We start from the raw sequence: 14441 nt of genomic DNA, 5'->3' as shown, positions 1-14441 counted from the left end.
GCCGGTGGTGCTCTGAAAGGACTCATAAAATAGAGTTAGCGTTGACATTAGGAAGCATTTCTTTACAGAGAGGGCTGTCAAATCCTGGAACAGGCTTACTGGAGAGGTGGTCGATGCCCATTCCTGTCGGTGTTTAGGAAACGCATTTGGACAATGCCCTTAATAACACGCTTTACCTTTTGGTCAGCCCTGAAGCGGCCAGGCAGTTGAACTGGATGATCGTTGTTGTGTCCCTTCCAACCGAAATATTCTGTTCTGTTCTGTTCTGTTCTATTCATGTCAGTTGAAACATTGGCTCATTTTCTCCAGTGAAATCTCGTCACTGGGAGAGCACGACAAAACCACACTAGCGAAGGTAAATGTTTTTGTCTTACAGCACTTTCTACCGCTTCTCTGCAGCATGTGTGCTTGCTGGGTATCACGCTCCTTTAGCGTTATGTTTTACTGCTGAGTTGTCTGTTTTATAAGATTCCTTCATTTCAATCTGGAAGGCTTTGTCCATACTGCAAAACCTGTGTTGTTTTGGGCATAACAGGGTTCTTAAGCTTTTGTTTGTGCTTGTTGCTAGTTGGTCTTTTTGTTCCTTTTTTAGGGCAAACACTGGTAGAAGAAGTAGGCTGTAGAAACACACCATTTTTAGGAGAAGTATGCGGTGGGAGCTAAAACTACACCTTGACTAAAATAGCAAGGTATGTCTGAAAGGAAGAGGTCCTCTTCCTCCACGTTCTGGAACTGGGTATAAACAGAAACATTTGGGCTTTGTAGGTTTTTCCCAAAGCCTTTAACTGTGTGGTAACGAGCCCGTGATTCGGGGGCTCTGGACCACGCAATAATTCCCTCCTGCTCTGACAGCCTCTGGGTGCCTGATGGAAACTCAAGACGGTGCTGGAGACAAAGCTGCTGGGTCACAGGCGTTGCTGTTCTTGAAAATGCAGGTGTGACAGGAGGGCTGGACTCCAGCACAGACGAGGTTTGATGGCGCTGCTGCTGCTGGAGAGAGCGGAGTGACGAGGCGTCCCTGGGGCTCCAGCCCGTCATCTCCTCTCCCTGCTGAAGCACCGGCCACCTCGTGCCGGCAGAGCAGAGGTTTCCCAAGGACCCAAGGGGACGGCCTGGGCTTGGTGCCAGAGCAGGGAGCTGCTGGCCAGGGCGGTGAAGAGCTCTCTGCTGCTGAGGCTTCCGGAGGTGGCCACGGAGCGTCTGGCGCACGTGGCCCCACTGCCTGGCTGATGGCACTGGGCACGGCCAGAGCTTCCCGGCTGCCCACAGGGCTGGGAGCCCGGTCGCAGCACCCCAGAGGAGATGGGGCAGGCCGCGGGGGCACAGCTCCTTTCTCTCCGCAGGGAAACTCCTCCCCTGGCTCACATCAAGGACGTGCAAGCCCAGAGTGTGGCAAAGGCGGCCACCTCTGAATACCAGGATGAACGACAACTCGTAAGCTTGGCAGAGAGTGGGCACCTTTTCTTGCCCTGGTATGTCTCTGGAGGGGCAGGTTGGGATAAGCACCTCCCCTCCCCTGCCCTCCCCCGAGCAGCTGGGGCTTTGGTACAGGGACACCCTGGGTCAGTGGGTGCTGTGCTGCCATGAGCTGCCGGGAAGCGTGGGCGTCAGGCAGCTCTCCGGGCAACGCTGATTCCTTCGGGGGCTGCCATTTCCCCTTTGCCCTCTGCCTCCCTAAAGAAAAGGCTTCCCCAGGGGGTGAACAAACGTGGCTGCTTCTGGGGAAAGCCTCACCGAGGGGTGAACTTGTAAAACAAGGCTGGGGCCAGGGCGTGCTGAGGGGGCAGCTGTCCTGCAGGCAGCGGGAGAGGCCAGGAATGACGCTGTCTGCTCAGCACGCTCAGGGCGCTCCACATCTGAAGGACACCATGGGTTTGGGCTTCTTGCTGCAGCTTTATTAAACTACAGCCATTTTCCTGAGGAAAGCTGCACCTCCGCCTGCCTTAGCAGCACCAGCAGCACAGTGCTCGCAGGGTGCGTCCTCATCTTGGCTGCTCCCTCGGAGAGCCCAGCAGGAGGATAGTCTGAGCTATCAGGGAACGGATGGAGGGGTCGCTGTCTTTCTCCAAGGTCTGAAGGGCTGCGACAGGAAGAAACAGAGCCCAGATGAACCGCCGTGTCTGCGCAGGAATGGCCCAAACGCCCCCGAAGCGTTTCCCTGGAGCAGGGCACGGCATGGCAGCTACCTGCCCAGGCTCTGTCCCCTGCCCCACCAGCCCCTACTCACCGCTGCAGATCTCAGACAGCTTCTCCCTGCTTTGGTCCCTCAAGGGCCGCACGGCAAGCCCTAGGCACAGAGCATCGTCAGACCCCTGCCCCCCAGCATGCTCCCAGCAGCACAGCCCCCGGCCCTGCCGGCTGGGCTGCACGCCCTCCTGCCCCTGGTCAGGGCTGACCCCAGGGAAGACCAGTGGCCGAGGGGGTGGGACTGAGCAAGGCGGCCACCAAGCCCACCTGCGTGGGCAGCCAGGGCTGGGAGGGGGAGGCCAAGGCCCTGCACGGGGAGGCCGGGGCTCTGGCAGCCACAGGGCTGCTCCTTGCTGCCAGCGCAGCGGCAGGGAGTGGGGCCAGGCTGCCAAAAGAGGGACCCCGGGGGCTGTGGCTCACCAATGAACCTCACGGCCGCCTCTCGCAGGGTGGCCTGAGCGTCCTTCAGGTATGGCAGGCTCTGATGACAGTATTCTTCAGCCCTGCTCCTGTCCTGCGCCAGCTGGAGAGAGCACGAGGGTATGGGCATGTCACAGTCCCTGCCCAGTTGGCCGGACCAGTCCCTCCTCCCAGCACCCCCTTTCCCCTTCCCCCCCAGGCCGTTCCCGTCTCCCGGCCAGGAGCCCTGTGGGAGTGAGTTTGAGAGAGAGCCACAGGCAGAGGGGTCCCACGGGTGCTGAGACCCCTCCATCCCACTGCAAGGCCCAGGTGGGCCTCAGTCCCCAGGCCCTGGGGCTTGTCCTCACCAAGCACTCTCCAATCCTCCATGTCTGCTGTGTCTGCAGCAGGTGTTTGAGCTGTCTCCACTTGAGGAGCTCTGCTACAGCAAGGAGGGCTTCCCCGGAGGCCTGCGGAGCAGCAGAAGCTGGGAGATGGCACCACAGCCTGGGGAAGGAGACCTGGCGTCCCCCTCCTCTGGGCTCTGTTCCTGGGGCGATCGTGGCCTTAGGAAACTGGGACATGCCCTGGCCCAAACATCTGGGGGTCTCTTGGGCACAGCCCTGGGGGACAGGACTTGAGGCTCAAAGCCCTGGTCTTCCACACCTGCAGGGACAGCTGAGAAGCCTGTAGGGACACGCGTGTTCAGGCCTCGGTGGGCACGGGCTGCTGCTGGCCCTGCTGGGCCAGGCAGGGCGGGTGTTGGAAATGTCCGTGCCATCTTCTCCGCCCCTGCTCACGCTGGGTCTGCAGGGACCCTTCCTGCGGGCTGCACTGGAGGAGGGCTGCCAGCTGCCAGCAGCCCTTGCCCCTGATGCCCAGGCCACCCGTGTGGTGTCAGCACGCCCTTCTCTCTGTCAGTGGTCAGCTTTGAAATCTGTACCTTGGCAATGCTGTCGGTCTGGTCGCTCATGCGAAAGAAGAGCCGGACCAGTACTCTCTGCGCGTAGTTCTTCATCCTCTTCTTGCCGCTCCCTACCACTGACTCCACCAGGTCTCTGAAGAGGCAGATGGAGAGCTCTCGCAGTGGGCTGGACTCCTGGTAGGAAGGAGGAAGGATGGACTTCAGCACCAGCGGCTCCCTGCCCTGAGCAGGGCCGTTACCGTGGCTGACGTGAGGGGAGAGGCTCCGGGGTCAGATTCTGCAGCAAGGAGAAGCTGTGCTGGGCTGCAAAGCCCAGAAGCCATCCCCCGAGAGCCCGCGGGAGCAGACCCTGCTCCGAGTGCTGCCCTCAGGGCTGGGCTGAAGGGCAGCTGCCATTGCCCAGTGCCCCTCTGCGGGGCTCAGTCTCCCCCATCAGCCTTACATCGTCAAAGAGGGGCAGGAGCTCCCCCGCCAGCTGCACAGCGATGAGGCTGGCCTCCTTCCTCTTCAGGTGACCCATCACATTTCTGAAGACCAGCAGGGCCTTCATCTTGATATCTGTGTCGCCCTCCTGGAACACCTCCATGATGCGTGGCAGGAGGACCTGCATTTTTCTTGCCTGTATGAAAGACGGTTTCCTTCTTGTGAAACGGTCAAAGACCACCCTGGCAAAAATGCTCTGGTCACTGGGCACCAGCCTCCCGTCCGGCTTCCTGGCAGGTGGTGGCACAGGAGTCTCTGCGGCAGCCTCCTGGCAGGTGGAGGCCATGGGCACGCTGATGGGGACGCGGGAGAGCAGGAGTAGGGCGGGGAGGGCAGGGAAGCAAAGCCTCCCTGTCCCCTGCTCAGCCACCCCCTTTTCCCACAGGCCCGAAGGGGCAGATGGCTTGGTAACCCCCCGTGCCCGGAAAGCTCCCCAGGCAGCCACCAGGCCCCGCCATGGCAGGGAGGGCATTTGGAGCCGTCACCCCACCGCCTGACTCCCAGCCAAGGCCAAGCCACCGCCTTACCCACTGCCCCAGCCCCCAGCTGCCAACATGGCTCCCCTTGACGACGCCCTGCTCACCATGTCGGGTCTCTCTGACAGCGTGACGAGGCCTCCGAGAAACTGGACCATCACCAGGCTTGGATGCCTCTGATAGCTCTGGACGTGGGACTCGTCACCGACATCCTCTGACTCAAACTCCCTGGGGACCATCAGCTGAAACAAACACAGGAGCGAGATACTGGCAGAGCCTGCAGGGCTCGCTGAAGGCGATCAAGGCCTTTTCTGGTAACTCACAGCCAAGTGACGCCAGCAGGTGCCTTCTGTGAAGGAGCTGAGAAGCCTGCACAACCACCGGTGCCGGAGCAAGCCGAGGAACTTCCTTAAGATCTTCTCCAAAGTCTGGGGGATGGAAAGCATCACCTCCCACACGGCCATGCCAGCGCTGCAAGCCAGAGCGCTCTGTCAGAGCAGGGCTGCCTCACCCCAGCAGCGTGGCCTGGGACAGCCCAGCGGGGTGCAGACCCTGCCCCTCGGTTGGGATGCCCTGGGCAGCAGGAGGGGGCTGAGGTGGTGTTCCCCGAGGGGCTGGGAGGAGCGTGGGGGGGGCTCCGGGCTGGCTTGGTCAGCTTTGGCTGCTGCAGGCCAGGCCGGCCCAGCAGGGCTGGAAAGCGTGGAGGGATGGCGGGCCCTGCTCCTCGCGGGTGTCCTGCAGTGCTCCTTGGGCGGGCAGCTGGAGAGTCTCTGGGCCCCTCTCCCCACGGGGAACAAGGCCTCGTGGCTTGGGGGCAGTACCTGTCTCCTGGTGGACAGAACTGCCACAGGCTCGTGGCCACCTGCATGGGGTGCCGGTCGGTCAGCAGGAGAAGTAGTGACTCCATGCTCTGCCGGACTGAATCCATTTTGATGCATTCCAGTTTTTCATGGATGCCCCTCATGATCGTTGGCACCTGGAGGGGACACAGGTGAGGATGGTGCTGCCACTGGGGTGCAGCCATTTCCTCAGCTGCCCTTCCCGTCCCTCTCTGCTGCCTTAGGGCGGCTTCAGGTGCTCGAGACACCTGGGTTTGGGAGGGAGGACGGAGGCAGGAACAAGGCCTGACAGGGCTGAAGGGCAGGGCAATCCAGCCACGGGCCACTTACATCCACCAGCCAGAAGTCAGGGTCTCTCATGGCCATATCCAGCACGTTTCTTGCCGCCTCCTTGTCAAAGATGCTGGAGTCTCTCATCGCCTCCATGGCCACAAGGACGAGGTCTGCCCTCTCAGCAGGTGTGAAGGATTTTACATTCCTCTGTGGGAGGAAGGAAGGGAGCGAAGGCATGTCACACCGAGTGCCCTGGTGGTGCTGCTTAGCTGGGCAGCGCCGCAGCTGCGGCAAGAGATGCCCGGCAGTGCTGGCGGCAGTACCCGCGGGAAAGCTGGCAGCAGGGGCTGCAGTCACTGCACGGGGAGGATGAGAAGAGAGGGCCCCCAGGGTGAGGAGGGCTCCTGGGCACGGTGTGCTGGCCCTACAGTGAACCAGGGCTTGCTGGTGGCCAGGAGGGCTGGAGCTGCTGCTGGGACGCTGGAGTGCAGCCCTTGCATCGTCCCTGCTCGGGGACAGCAGGAACCCTCTCTCCAGGGACAGTGAGGCCCCGCCGGCCCCACCGATTCTGGATGCCTTTGCTCACACAAGTCCCCTGCTGAAGCCACGGACAAGAGTCCCAGCAAGGCGGCGGGGGCGGGGGGAAGCTCATTACCATGGTAAGGTCTCTGCGGGAGCGCAACCACAGCAAGGAGTTGCTCGCAGGTTGTGCTTTGTCCCGTAGCACTGATCTGCCTAAAGAGCGGGGGAAACACAGAAGGGTCAGTAAGACACAGCAGCTTTGCCAGCAAGCTCACCAAACCGCCCCGAGATCTGCTTGCAAAATGGCAGGACCCAAGCGGTCAAGGAGATTTCTGGAGGGCGTCAGGAAGAGCTTCTTGCTACAAGCAGTGGAGGGACCAGCCGGGGTGATGCACAGATGGATCTGCTCTTCACTAACAGGGAAGACATGGCTTTGGGACATGGTAATCAGTGGTAGCTTTGGCTGTGGGGTCCACAAAACCGTGGGGTTCAAGATCCCGAAAGGAGGGAGGAAGGAGAGCAGCAGAGAACAGACGGTGGACTTCAGGAGAGCACTCAGCTTCTGCAGCAGAATGACAGCTGGGATGCTACGGCAAGCAGCTGTGAGGGGCAGAGGAGGCCAGGAAGAGAAGCAGACCTATCAGGAGATGTCTGTGTGCGGAGGGATGAAGCCCACCACAACTTCTCTTACTTTCTTGTTTATTGATGAATCCATAGAGGCAATAAAGAGCATCCAAAGCTACAAATCTTGGACTTTCCGTGGAAAATTGGAAAAGGAAGAGATGTCCCAGCACCTGTCCCAGGATTGGGATCTGGATGTCTCTATAGCAGACAGGGCCATAGATGTCTCTTCCACAGCGGTGCCAGGCCTGGGCGAGGGAGGCAGAACAGCAGAAGGGTTGAGGGCAGGCAGCTGGTGCCAAAGCCCTGAACCCAAGAGCGTGTCCAGGGCTGGATCCCTGGTGAGTCAGGGCTTTGCAGGGCCGTGCCGGCTGCGGCTCCCCCAAAGCAGCTCGCTGGGCAGCAGCCGCCCGTGGGGAGAGCTGCAGGCTGCTCTGGTGTGCAGGGAGGGGCAGACGGCCTGGCTGGAGGGTGCCTGGCTCCTTACCTCCAGTGTGGGGTTTTTGGCCAGGAGGCGGCTCAGCACCCCAATCCTCTCCAGGGCTCTCTCCTGCACTTGTTCGCCTTCAGAGTTGGTGAAGTTCAGCAGCATCTGGGAAGAGAGAAGCTGCTGGTGTGCCCTGGGAGCAGACAGCTGCTCCAGCAGAAGCAGCACTGCTGAACTCCTGGGCTGGCCTCGCACAGCCCATTAAGGCTTCCTCTGATCTCGAGCAAAGGCTGTGGTGGGGTTCCTGCCCTAGCGGGGCTCGCAGGCTTGGGGCAAATCCCCCGGGCCAACCTCGCGGCCAGGCAGGAAGGCAGATGCCACCCTCTGCAGGCGCTGTGCTCCGGAAGAGCCTGGTGGGCAGCCCCTGGTTACCCGAGGGAGGTGGGCACCCCCCCTGCAGTATGCTGTGTGGGTAGTTAGGATCAGGCGGCCGGAAGATATCGCGCTGTACGGAAAGATAGGACCCCCTCCCCTAATAGCCAGTAGCATTTAGGTGTGAAGTAAGCAGGCGGAAATGACGTCGTAAACCCAAGGTATATAACACCGTGTTATCTACCAATAAACGCCATTTGCCGTCCACCACATTGGTGTCTGCGAGTCGATGGCCCGAGCGCCCCGGGGAGGGGGGTCGCCGTGCCGTTCCTGAACCAGGTCGCCTCGCCTCACGAAGGCGACAATGCTGTCTCAGCACGGCACCGGGGTTGGGACCATCCACTCAAGAGTGGGCACCCCCTTGCCCCCAGGGTGAGGAACCGCCCCTGTGAAGCCCACTCTTCGCACATGCCCGACCTGGAAGATATTCTGCAGCTCCTCGCTGAGTCTGGAGGCAGGAAAGCTGAGCACCAACGTCTCTAGCATGGTGTCCATGGCTGCCAGGGTCTGCAAGGGCGACAAGAGTTGTGGCAGCGTTTCCTGCTCTCCCTCTCACCCCCGGGGGACTGATGTGAACTCCCAGAGGCAAGGGAGGACTCCCGCGCTGCCTGGCGGTGCCTGGGAGAGACCCAAGGGCAGGCAATCTGCTGCGTGCAGAGCAGCCTGCGGCACTGGATGTGGCCAGGCCCAGGGGAAGGGGACGAAGGGATGAGGGTGGGAAAGCAAAGCCGAGACCCTGCCCTGCCTTGGATCTCTGGTCATACCACAGCACGGGGTGGCCAGGGAGCGGCCCAGAGGGACTGGGGGCTGCTGTAGCTCACCCAGCACTTACCTGAAAGCAGAGGCTGCCCTTGCACGTGTTCCAGTCTTCATTGTCTGGAGGAAGCAAGAAGACACTCGAGAAGCAGGCTTCTAGGAGGCTTTTCTCTTTGCCCTCCAGCACTGTGTCCACTGAGCTGCAAAGAGAGAGAGGGGCCAGTTGGACACCGGTGCTGGGAGCCGTGCCTCGAGGCCTCGTGCAGGTAGACGTGGACCTCTGAGGCAGGGGTCCCCAGGAGAGATGGGCAGGTACCTCATTTCATTGATGACAAGCATGGTTTCAAGTCGCAGAGTCGTGTCGATTTGGTCCCTGGGCTCCTCTTCCAGCAGCACCTGCAGAGCACAGCTGGAATGGGACCTGGCAGCTGCCAGCACCCAGTGCCACCAGCCCCGTGACGTGCCCAAGCGCTGTCCTCACAGGGTGCCGGTGCCGGGAGGCCTTGCCCCCTTCCCCGGAGGCGCCGGGTGTCCCCTCACCTTGATATTCTCCACCAGGTTGTAGCTGTGGCAGAAGAGATCCAGGCCCTGTGACAAGCCATGGGACCTGGCGGTTGTGCACAGTCTGTGGATCCCCTGAATAAACTTTGTCTTCTGGCCCTCGTCCTGGCAGCCGGGGGAACAGAGAGACAAACAGGGAGCGTGAGAGGGGGGATGCATGGCCAGCGGGACCGGAGCCCTGGGGGTGCAGTGCCGCGTGGGAGACCTGGGAGAAGCAGCTCTGCCCAGCCAGCGCACCTCCGGCAGCAGGCAGCAGGCAGCAGAGCCCCTGTCAGCAGAGGCTGGCACAGCCGCATTTGCAATGGCCGTGGTTACCTTTTCTGGGCTGCTGACAAAGGCCAGGATGAAGTCCACGCTGTCCTTAGCCAGGTCGTACACAGGTAACCAGCTGGCATCTAATAAAGGAGGAGGGCAGGGAGGGCGGTAGGGAGGGTCCGGGGGCAGGAGAGCAGAGGAAGGAGATCTGCCCTCTGTCCAGCCCCATGCCCACTCCCCTGGCACATGCTTCCCACGCGTGTCAGCGCTGGATGCGGGGGAGCGTGGCGCGGCAGGGAAAGCCCCCGGTGCCCCGGGCTGAGGAACTCGCTTGCAGATGGGCAGGAAAGGTGTCCCCGTCCCACAGCATCGCTGCCTCCTGCCAACCCCGCTGCCTCTCGCTGCCTGTGCCCTGGAGCAGGAGCTGGTCCCCTCTGCTCCCTCCCTCCTTGGGAGAGGCCGTGCTGGGGCCAGCTCCCAGCCCTGAGCAGCCCCAGCATTCAGGCACCATCATGCCCACCACCCATGGGACCCCCACTGCCAGCATGCCGGGGAAACGTGATCCTGGCACGGAGCAGGGTGCGGTCGCCGGCCCCAGCCCTGCCCAGACCAACAGCACCCCTCACTCACCAATCTGCAGTGGCTGGAGCATGCACACCTCGTAGGGCTCCGGTGGAGAACTGCTCTCCTGGGGAGCCCCGCCCTGCTCCCAGGCCACCCTGGGGCGGCTGGGGGGTCTCTCCGCCATCCTGCGTGACGGAGGAAAGGGATAGGGGTGGGGAAGGGGGAAGCTTCGGCAAAATGCCTTGGTGCCACGGGGCTGCCGACGGGCGGTGGGAAAAGACGTGGGCTGTGCACGGGGGCTCCTCGCCGGCTCCATGCTCCTGCCCTGTCCCGTCGCCGTCCTGCCGGACACTGCGGGCTGTGGGCTGCAACCACGCTGAGCACATGCAGTGCTCAGGTCACAAAGGGCCCCCCTGTGACCCGCCGCCCAGGCAGGGAGGGGCAGGGCGTCGCCTGGGGGGGCACAGGGCTGGCTCAATCCTGGGCACCTGGGTGCTCTCGGGGTGCCTCCGGGCACCCCTTTGCCCTCATGTCCCCTGGGGGCCTCCCCGTTGCCCTTCGGTGTGTCCTAGAGCCCCGTGTTCACCTGGCTGACTGATCCGAACAGCAGCGAGGCTGCTCTTGTGGGCCGTTAGAGATTTCTAGGGATTTCTAGGGTGGGCAGCAGAGGGGATAGACTTTTTTTGTGGCGTCTGCTGTCTCACTGCTTACAGAAGCTCTCACTGGCTTGGGGTTGAACTAACCTTCTAACAAAGTGAGAAACTTGGAGTTGGCAGAGCACGAAAGGAGTAATCTAGTTGGCGTGGGGTTGAACTAGTAAGACAGTGAGGGGGAAAAGTAGCAGACAAAAGTTATGAAAGCAGAGCGTCAGGAAACGGGGGGAAAGAGGGAATAGAAGGTGCAGCTAAGAATGAGGCCGGGACTCCTGGGGGTCCCAGTCCAGCAGCCCCGTACCTGCCCAGTGCAGCCTGCAGCAGGGTAATAAACCTGTTGTCCTGACTGTACCGCCTGTGTTTGAGTGGCTTCTGTAGTCAGGCGGACCTGGAGCACTCCCCAGTGTCAGCCCAGGGGTACCCCAGAGAGGGCGGAGGAGGGATCCAGCCTCTCCAAACAAGGGGTTTGTTGGTCAGACAAGAATATTCGGGAGGAAAAAAGTGGTCCCACTGATTTTTGGTTTGTATTGCCCTGTGGATATTGAAAATGCCAAAGGGATCAGTTCCTGAGAAGGAGTAAGGCATGAGAATATTTTGTCGTTTTACATCTCTCTGTGTTCAAAACAACTTCAAAGCACACTGAGGCTGTAAAGGGAAGGTCTGGATTCATCCTGTTTGTACTGATGGGCTAAGACTCCTCCGGTGTTCAGAGCAGATGAAAGTGGCTGTGTCTCTCAGACTGGCGGTTGTGCCAAGCTCCCCGCTCCCCTTTACTTGCAAAGTAAGAGGCAAACCCTTTCCGTGGCATTGACACATTTTGCATTGCAGTATGCAGAGCAAGGTACCTTATCCGGAGGAGACCAAGTCCCAGCAGGTAGCAACTGGCAGGGCCCCTTCCCCAGCCCTGGCAGGCAACGCCAGCGACCCGGGGACCCTGCCCCGGCCGAGGGGCCTCCTCTTGCCAGGAGGAAGAGGCCAAGCGGGGCAAGCAAGAAGGGCCTGGGGGAAGCCCCAGGGGCCCCAGCCGAGGAGCCGCTTCACTCATCCGCTCTTCCCTTTCCCTGGGCAGGCTCGTTGGTGGGAGGGGCAGGGAGCCGGCAGCCCAGCAGGGCCTGTCGGGAGCCCGGCCCGTAGGCTGAAAGCCTGCTGCCGAGACGCGCGGCCGCCTTGGGGAAGTAGTCCCGTGGGGGAGCCAGCCCCTCTTCTCCCAGGCACTGGTCCCCAGCAGCTCCCGCCCGCACTGGTGCCCTTGACGCCCGGCCAGCATCCCGAGGGGTCGATCTGTTGGGGCTGGCTGCTCCCTCGGCCGGTTGGTGGCTGGCGAAGGGCCTGCCCGTCCTCTGCCTCCACCGTCACCCCCAGGCACACAGCCTCGACGGACGCTCCGCGGGCTTTGCAGCACCTCGCCCAAGCGCTGTCCCCGGCACCGAGGCCTCCCCTGGCAGACAGACCCAGGAGAGGAAGCCCTGTGCCTGGCCACGGCCCGCAGCCCCTCCTTCGCCTGCAAAGCACCGCAGGCACTTTTGGGGAGATGGAAGCAGGCCGAAGGGAGGCTGCACAGGCCCGGCAGCTCCGTCAGTGGCTTGTCTTCCTCCCTGCTCACGGGCTTGGCCGTGCTTTGTTTTTCCCCAGAGCTGCCGGCACTGCACCCTGAGGCTGTGCGCTTTCCCCCGCCCTCCCAGGAGACGAAGATCTCCGCCAGTGGCGGGCCCTGGGCAGAGCAACGGAGAGCGGGGCAGAAAGGCTGGCAATAAGAAGAGAAGAGAGACGAGGGCCTGCCGGTGTTTGCTTTCGCTTCAGTGCCCCTCTCTAGCAGAAAACGATTGGAAGCCAGATAAGCTTTTACCCTCCTTTTCCTGCTTCTTGGGCTGTATTTTGCTGAAGGAATCTGCGGCGCCGCGTATTCGGTGGCATATTACTTAGGAGCTTTGAAACAAACCTGTTTTTGCAAGATGAACAGTAAGCCCTTTAGAAGGCTCTTAACGCAGTGCGGCGGCATCTCTCTGAATGACCTGACGGCCCCTCAGGTGGCTTTCATGGAGTGAAGGGTCTCAAGGAAGTATTGAGACAAGGGATTAAGGAATTTTAGTAGTTGAATGATTAATAGGAGGTAGAAGATTGAATCAGTAGGTAGGGGCTTGATACTTTGTTCCTCACAAGGCCGGCTCAGCCTGATAAGGCCGGCTTAGCTATGGTGTAAATTAACTGAGGCGCCTCACAAGGACAGCTCCCGATAAAGACTAAAAACTTGTCTCAAGAAGCCAGCTAAAACTGACCCTGCGGGATGGACAAAAGTAAGACGACAACTGAGCCTGCGCAAGAACAAAAGGTTACTAGCGGTGACGAAGAGGAACTATCAGCCTTCATCCCCACGACCCCCGACGACCACCACTAGGAGGCAATGCGCAAGCGCAGATGGGAGGGGTCTATGGAAATGACTTCTTGGAACTCATTTTAATACAAAGCGGGGACAGGTCATGCGTATGTATAGGTGTATTACAAAACTCTATGAATATGTAATATCTGACTGTATATATTTATGGTGAGTGCTGCGTTGAGGCGCGCACGATGTTGGTGGGACTACCCCCCGTGCCGCCCAGCGCTGAATAAACATACCTACTTTATAGTCTCATAGATTGCGGAGTCCGGTTTCCGCAAGTCAGTATGCGGGAGGAAGGCGGCTGCGGTGTGCCGTCCCGCCGGCACCAGCGCCCGCGCCCTGAGCGCCTGGCGGTGCCGTCCCTGCCTCCTCGCCTCCACCCTCCCCAGCCGGTGCCCAGCGCTGGGTCCGTGCGGGCTCTCCCTCGCCTGCTGCGCCGGGCGCTGCAGGGGCGGCCTCTGGGAGGAGACGCCTGGGCCGCCCCGGGCCGGACACGGCCAGTTCCAGCCGGTTCCAGCCGGCCCCGGCTGCGCGGTGGGGGACCCGCCGCTGCCGCGGCTGAGCCCCGCAGCGCCGCTGGGGAAGCGTCTTCAGGAAAGGCTGAAAGCGCTGAGCGGCAGCTGCGAGCGAGGGGGGAGGGCAGCGTGCGAGACGAGGCCCGGCAGCCCCGCGGCCGGAGCAGAGGGTCTCGCTTCCTGAGACGGCGCTGTGGAAAGCCTCGGGGGATGGGACGGCGCCGAGGGGAAAACGGCGGGAAAGAGCTGCCGAGGCGCTCGGACGAGCCCGCTGTAAAACTGCCCGTCGGCGCCCTCGCTCCCTCCGTGCCTGCCGTACCCGCACGGCCGGCTGCCTCCCCTGCCTGCGCGCTGCAGGGGAGGGCCTGGGGCGCCAGCGAGCGCCCGCCCGCGAGCACCGCGGCGGGGATCCAGGCCAGCCCGAGGAGCTTCTGCCCCACGGAGACTCCAGCACAGCAGCTCCCTTCCTAAGCAAGGGCCAGGCCTGTTCCAGGCAGTTATATCGGCAGGCCTGGAGAATCGCCGCCCCAGTGTCGAGGCAGAGCTGTGGGAGGGAAGAACGCGCTGTGCGTCCCTTTCCTCTTCTCCGCTCCCAGGCTTAGCGGAAAACCTCCCGCCTAAAAGGCATCCTTCACCAGGGAGTCACGGTTAGCTCAAGCGTGGCAACGAGGAAATGTCACCCTTGAAACTGCCAACAGAGCGGCAGGGTGGAAAAGAAGAACCAGAAACATCCCTACGGTCACGACTTTTGCTCTTCCGAGCTGTGGTCAAACTTCTTCCTATTGCTAGCCTCGCCGGGAAACAGGACCTCTGGTCTTTGGAAATGCGTATTTATCCCTGTGTAAGTCTTGATCTTCTGCAAAGAGCTCTCAGTGGTTCCCACAAGTCCCGTTATTATTTTTCTGCCTCAGGGAAACAATCAGATTTTAGGGCAAACAACGATCAATGAAATAGTCTGTAGAAACACGGCGTTTTGAAGAGAAGGATGTGGTGGGAACTGAAATGACATCTTGACTAAACCAGGCAGATACCTCTGGGCTGCTGGAAAGCGTGGGCGCCAGGCAGCTCTCCGGGCAATGCTGATTCCTTCGGGGGCTGCCATTTCCCCTTTGCCCTCTGCCTCCCTGCCCCCGAAGCGTTTCCCTGGAGCAGGGCACGGCATGGCAGCTACCT

The sequence above is a fragment of the Calonectris borealis genome, unplaced genomic scaffold, assembly GCF_964195595.1.
Source record: "Calonectris borealis unplaced genomic scaffold, bCalBor7.hap1.2 HAP1_SCAFFOLD_157, whole genome shotgun sequence".
NCBI classification, from domain to species: domain Eukaryota; kingdom Metazoa; phylum Chordata; class Aves; order Procellariiformes; family Procellariidae; genus Calonectris; species Calonectris borealis.
This window is presented reverse-complemented; position numbering follows the sequence as displayed.